The sequence below is a fragment of the Rhinolophus hipposideros genome (genome assembly GCF_964194185.1).
Source record: "Rhinolophus hipposideros genome assembly, chromosome: 1".
Classification (NCBI taxonomy): domain Eukaryota; kingdom Metazoa; phylum Chordata; class Mammalia; order Chiroptera; family Rhinolophidae; genus Rhinolophus; species Rhinolophus hipposideros.
This window is the reverse complement of record NC_138047.1, coordinates 110,751,075-110,757,340: the sequence shown is the minus strand read 5'-3', so window position 1 is coordinate 110,757,340 and position 6,266 is coordinate 110,751,075.

The window sequence follows — 6,266 nt, the reverse complement described above, 5'->3', positions numbered from 1 at the left end:
AGATACGCCAACAGAATTTCAAGTGACTCATGTGAGGTCACTAGGTGTAAGTTAATGGGCAAAGCCCATCACATGTCACACAGCAGCAATAAGCACTGAAGAGATGGAGTTAAACATGGCTGGCAGCACCCACACAGCGGGTACCTGAGGGTAACGCTGACTGCAGCCTCAAAGAAAACCGACGTCATTGCGGAGAAATCTGAGTGTATCTAAGTGAATGGCGAAGTGTGTGTGCCACGTTCACGGACTGGGAGAACCAACAGCACACAGATGTCAGTTTTACCTACATTCTGACTACGTGCAAGCCCGATAGAAATCCCAACAGGATTCTGTGTGTAGAAACTCACAACTTGACTCCAAAACTTAGATGGACTGCAAAGGCTAACATAGGCTAATGATGCACCAGACAGCTTCCCAGTCTCAGGGGTTAGGGGGGCATTTGTTCTCTCCTGAGCTTGGTAGGTGGCTTTCCACCAGGACCAGTCTCCTGTCAGCAGCTGCCCTCTGCTGGGCCCTCAGCATCCAGCTGGAGGAGGGGGAGGGGGAAGGCTCTCTGGGAGACTTGGGGGCCAGGCCCAGAATGGCATGTCTCACAGGATGTAGGTAGAAAAACGAGTCTCACTGGGTGTGCAGGAAGAAAGGAAGCAGGGATGAGGACAGCCTCCGGCTGGGCCAATCTGCCATTCCAGCCACTGGTGTCCACTTTTCTCTTCCTCTACACAGACAGGTCACCCCCCCTCAAATGCCCATCACTGTGTCCACACCACAGCCCAGGGTCTTGGGTGGTCCTCTCCTTCACGTCCTGATCTGGTCTGCAACCTATGACCTTGGCGCACCCCACCATGACCAAAGTCTGACAGGGGACTTGGTCAGCACAAGTCAATCAACACCCCCAGTGGCAAAGGGGGAGGGGGAGGACACAGCAGTATTGGGGCCCTGCAGGCGGCTGTCCTGGGGCTCCTACCTTGTCGTCATCTTGATTATAGACTGGCCTCTGCCATCCAGGGGACCTTCCTGCCCACCCATCTGCTGCCCCTGGTTCTATCCGCTGAGGGTTCTTCCTTGTCTCTGGCTCCCCAAGGCCCTGTGGGAAGTGGGCCCTGATCACTGAAGACCTCAAAGTGTCATCTCACCCCTGGAGCCCAGAAGCACATAGCTGCTCACCTGCTCCTGCTCACATCCCTCCCGACCTGCTGCAGAACCAGCCAGGTCGGCCCATGGGTACCCCTGGGTCTGCACGTCCTTCTGCTCTGCACTTCAGCAGAGGCTGCCTCCTGGGTCTCTGCAGGCTCCCGGGCTCAGTCTGCCCTGTTCCCTGGCCTCCCACCACCTGACACATAAGGCGGCTCGACACTGTGTGTGTGTGTGTGGGGGGGGTGGTGGTGACAGTAATGGCCCGTTTTAATGACACATGAACCGACATATACAGGTCTGTTAGGTGCTGTCTGCACGGCAGGGCAGAGTGAGCGCCTTCCCACGAAGGACCCTAGAGATCAGCTTGGCCTGTTGCAAGGCGGTTTGTTTTAATGAGAGAAACTGATCAGAACAGAAGCCACTAGGACACTGCATCTAGCCAGGGCAAGTGTTGCTTTGTGGAACTGATTCCCTGTTTTTGCACACACGTCTGGTACACATGCAAATGCACACACACTCTGTCCTGGTGTCATCAATGGTCAGGGTCAGGGAAGCCACCGCCATGCAGGATGGCCACAGAGACCTGAAGGCAGTGGGGGAGGAGGAGAGCATGCCAGGGCCAGGCTGCAGGGGCCGCAGCAGGTCTGAGTTGTGGGCCTGGGGACCAGGTGTCCACCAGAGGCCAGGCCACAGAGCTATGGGTAGGAGGAGCTTGGGTTTTACTCCAGGGAATTTGGGAATGTGACCCAGGATGAAAACAGAAGGGAGCTGGAGGTGTGGGGCTTCACCTTGGGGGGGGGGGCGGTGGGACAGGAAGGGATAGCATCCCAAGGAGACTGCTAAAGAGCCTGTGAAGTTTCTGATGGGTTAGAATGTGGGTGTGAAAGAAAGAGGAGTCAGACCAACTTCTGCGTTTTAAACAACTTCACTCTCTCTCTCACATACACTTACACAGAGGACAAAATCTGCACTTTTTCAAACACCCACAGAACATGGAACAATTATGTACTAAGCCACATGAAAACCTTGGTTAATTAAAAACCATATAGCCATATTTTCTGGTCACAGAGAATATGAAATAAAATTAAATTTTATTTCATAAAATAAAATTACATAAAATTACATAAAATTAAAACTCTGCCATAAAAAAATGACAGTGGAGATAAAATCTAACCACTTAGAAATTAAAGAATATTCTTTCAAACAATTCTTGAGTTAAAAAAGGAGTAAAAAGAGAGATTAGAGACTATTTAGAAATAAGAGAAGCAATATTCGAAGTAATGTGGAATGGCAGTGAACAGAAGGAAATGGATGGTCCTAAATATATTTACTAGGAAATAAGAAAGAACATAGGTGGACTAAACAGTCAACTCAGGGAGGAAGAGAAAGGCTAGGGGCCTCCATCCCTCAACCGCAAGCCTGGCCAGCTGTGCTGCTAGTAGTAGTAGAAACGGGCAGAGTTTAAAATGACACATTTGGAGGGAAACAAGGCACTGTCTATTAAAAATTTAAATATTTAAACCTTTCCCACTTCTAGAAATTTACGCTACAGAAATATTCTTACAAGTATGCAGAGATGTTAGTGAAAAATGTTCACTGTATGATTGCTTAAAATAGTGAAATACTGAAAAACCCCAAGGCTTAACAGTAGAAAAATTATGAAATACTATGCAGTCATCTTTAAAGAGTGAGGTGTGGCCAAAATATGTCAACTGAGAAAATACCGGTCTTGTAAGAAGATAACTCACAGTAACATACACAGAACAGGGATTCTACTGTTCTGTGGCTGCTGTCTCTTTGGGGACAGAATCTGGGGGACTTTCACATCCACTAATGACCTTATGTATCAGATGCATTTGGGGTAACTTTGTATTAATATGTAATTTAAAAAAGCAATTGTTATAGATCAAAACACTGGATCAAATACATATCTTGGAGCCTAAGTATAAGGAGAACAATTATTTGTAATTAAATTGAAACCAAACAAGTTAAACTGATGTCTTTCATAGAGAACAAAAGGCATTGTTTTAAGCCTACTGCAACAGTAATCAATTTTAAACTTACTTTCCTCCAACCCTCTTAACTAGATAGGAGCCCTGTTGAAAACTGAACTCTATCACTTTGTTAAGGAGCTTGTATTATACTGAAGAAATCTATTCAACCCATTTTAATTTCCAGAAACATAGCACAGCAAACCTATGAACAGGCCAATCTACGATTAAGAAAGAAAATTGTAGGAGGTATCTGAAATCAAATCCTAATTACACTTTGATTACTCAGAAATCTTGTAAGATCTTCTAGTTAACCTAACAAAGTGAATGAAAATTTTACACACCACAAATGACTAAAAATTAAATCTCAAGTTTAAAGAGAAACACTGTGATCAATATTAAAATACTACAGATTTCAACTTACATGTTTTGAAAGTAAAACTGTATGACAAGGAACTTTACAAATCAAGCATTCATCCTTTTTACCTATAAAATAAAAGTAAATTTTACTATATTAGTGTGAGTACTGTTTTTAAATATGTATAGACACACTTTAAATTATAATGCTTCTTCAAAAAATATACAGGATTATAGCACTTGTATTTTTCACATTCAGATACTGGATGAGACCATGGGTATGGATACAGGTGAAAAAAATTTATACAACTGACAGTCCTCTTCTTCCTGCTTTGCAACTATGCCCCAAACTAGTGGCCATAAAGATCAACGGTACTTAAACTTAAGTCTATCCCTGATATTTCCTACACTTAGATTTTACAGTGATATCTTAATTTGAAAATAGCTCCTCCCAGCCCAGCCAACAGTGAATTTTTCGATTGCTCGCGCGTCCGCTCCCGGGATGAATGTGAGTATCCACTGAGCCCCTGCTAGCCGTACAGCAGTGCTCGGACCTAAGGACGGAAGGTCAGTATGTCCCGCCTGCTCGCAGCAGCCGAGTGCCCTCCTGTACGATCTCTGCCCACACCCACGGCGGCCCTAGGATCTATTTCACCACGTTCCTCTCTCCGAAACTCGTTCTCACCGTGGCGACCTGCACCTCGGTGGAGCGGAGCGGCGCCAACAGCAGCCGCGCCCTTCCTCCTGCCCCGCACACGGGCGCCTTCGCCCGTGACCACAGCGTGCTCCAGCGGAGCGCAGTGTCATCCGGGAACTCGGCAGTCCCTCCCACTGCCCGCCGCCCTCGTGCCCGCTCCTCGCGTGGGGGCAGCAGAGCGCCTGGTCCTGGGCTCCGCGCCGCCCGCAGCCTTTCACCCAGCAGCCTGGCGCCAAGCCTCCGGCACGCGCAGCCCACTCCGCCTGTGCCTGTCCCCTCCGCTGGCCACGCGGCTGGGAGCCAGGAGACCCACCCGCTGACTGAGACGTGGGCCCAACGTGGAGTCCAACCCAGCCGACGCTGCAACCCTGCTGGGCGCCCTCCCGTCTTCTGGGTCCCCCGGCCGCACGTGGGCTGTTGGCACGAGCCCCTCGCACACGACGGAAGAAAGGAGCCCCAGTGGAGGGCCGTCCCTCGCCACCTCAGAGCCCAGGCCCCTGGCCCTTCGTCTCCGCGAGCGGGGAGCCTGACCCCCGGCCTGGGGGCCGCCCAGGCCAGACGCACACACGGAGGGCGGCCCCCTGCGCCCCACGACACCGCGCGCGGCCGCCCGCCGCCCCACCCACATTTGCTCAGGCAGCCAGCGCAGTACACGTGGCCGCAGCTGGTCAGGCTGAAGCACGCCGCCCGGCGCGGCGGCTGGAAGCAGCGATTACAGAACACCCAGGTGGCCATGCCATGCACGTCCGCCGCCGTCCTCACGACGCCCAGGCCACACGACACCCACGCGAGACCGAGCCGCGGCCTCCAGGTGCGGGCCCCACGGCGATGAGTCCGCGCCTGCGCACGCGGCCGGCAATTTTGCGCGCGCGGCTGACAATTCTACGCCTGCGCAGACTGGAGCGCGCAGTCCCGCGCCTGCGCACCGGAGTGCGGGCCGTTCCCGCCAAAACCCTGACTGGAAGGCGCCGACCGGCGGCCTCTTCGTTTCGGCTGCAGGTCCGTCCGAGAGGAGGAACACGCACGGCGGACCCTGGTGCCCCTCATTCCAGCACTACCGCTCCGGTGAGTCTCCCGTGGGACAGCATGCCTCAGTCCGGGCGCCGGTGGAGGTGCGGCGTCCGCGACGTGGGCGCCGGGAGGATGGCCGCGGGGTCCGGTGAGGCTCTGGCCGCAAGGACAGCCAGGTGGCCCGCCACACCCTCCGTGTAGACGTGAGGCAGGGCGGGGTCCCGGGGCCCAGGCGGACGGCTGGTGCCGCGAGGGCGGAGGAGCACGCGGGTGGGGGCGGGCGCGCGGGGCTCCGCCAGGCCCGAGGCCGCGCCCGCCGCTCGCGTGTGCGTGTGGAGGGACTTGACTTAGGGGCGTGTTTCCCTTTAAAAGTTATCGGTGCGGGGAGCTGCGGGAAGGGGCTCTGCTGTTTCCGCAGTAGGACAGTAATTACCTCAAAATTGTAATGTAAGGGAAACACGTGGAGGTCACGTGTCGTGGGGTTGCCCTCCGCTCGTGGTGCCCGTCCCCCAGGCCTTGCGAGAGTCAGTGTCCGTCTCCCTGTGGAGGCGGATCCCCGTCCCCAAGGCCGAGCGGACCGCGTGGGGGAACTCGGTTCCGAGAAGGCTTCTGGGCCGCCGGGCACTTGCGTGGAGAGAAGTTGCGGCCTCCGGGGAAATGAGGGAAGCAGAGAGCTGGGGTGACCTGGTCAGCGCGCCGCGCGGGAGTGGTGTCCCCTCCTCCCAGCACCGGGGCTGCGACCTCAGGTGGCCCCTGCGCCCTGGACGGTGCTTGGTCCAAACTGAGACGCGCTTTCAGGGGAAGCATACCCGGGTTTCCAGACCTCATCTCGAAAGGGAATGTGAACTATCTTGTTAATTACGTTACGCCGGTGATATGTTACAATGGCAATGTGTTTGATGTGTTGGGTTAAACGTATGTCTCTAGGGTTGGTTTTTTACCCTCTTTAAAAAGCCTTTTTAATGTGGCAACCAGAAAACTTAAAATGTACGTACCTAGCTCACGTTTTATTTCTATGGGACAGGACAGTGCCTATTTATACCGTTTGAAGTATGCGCTGGTGATGTGCTTATCCT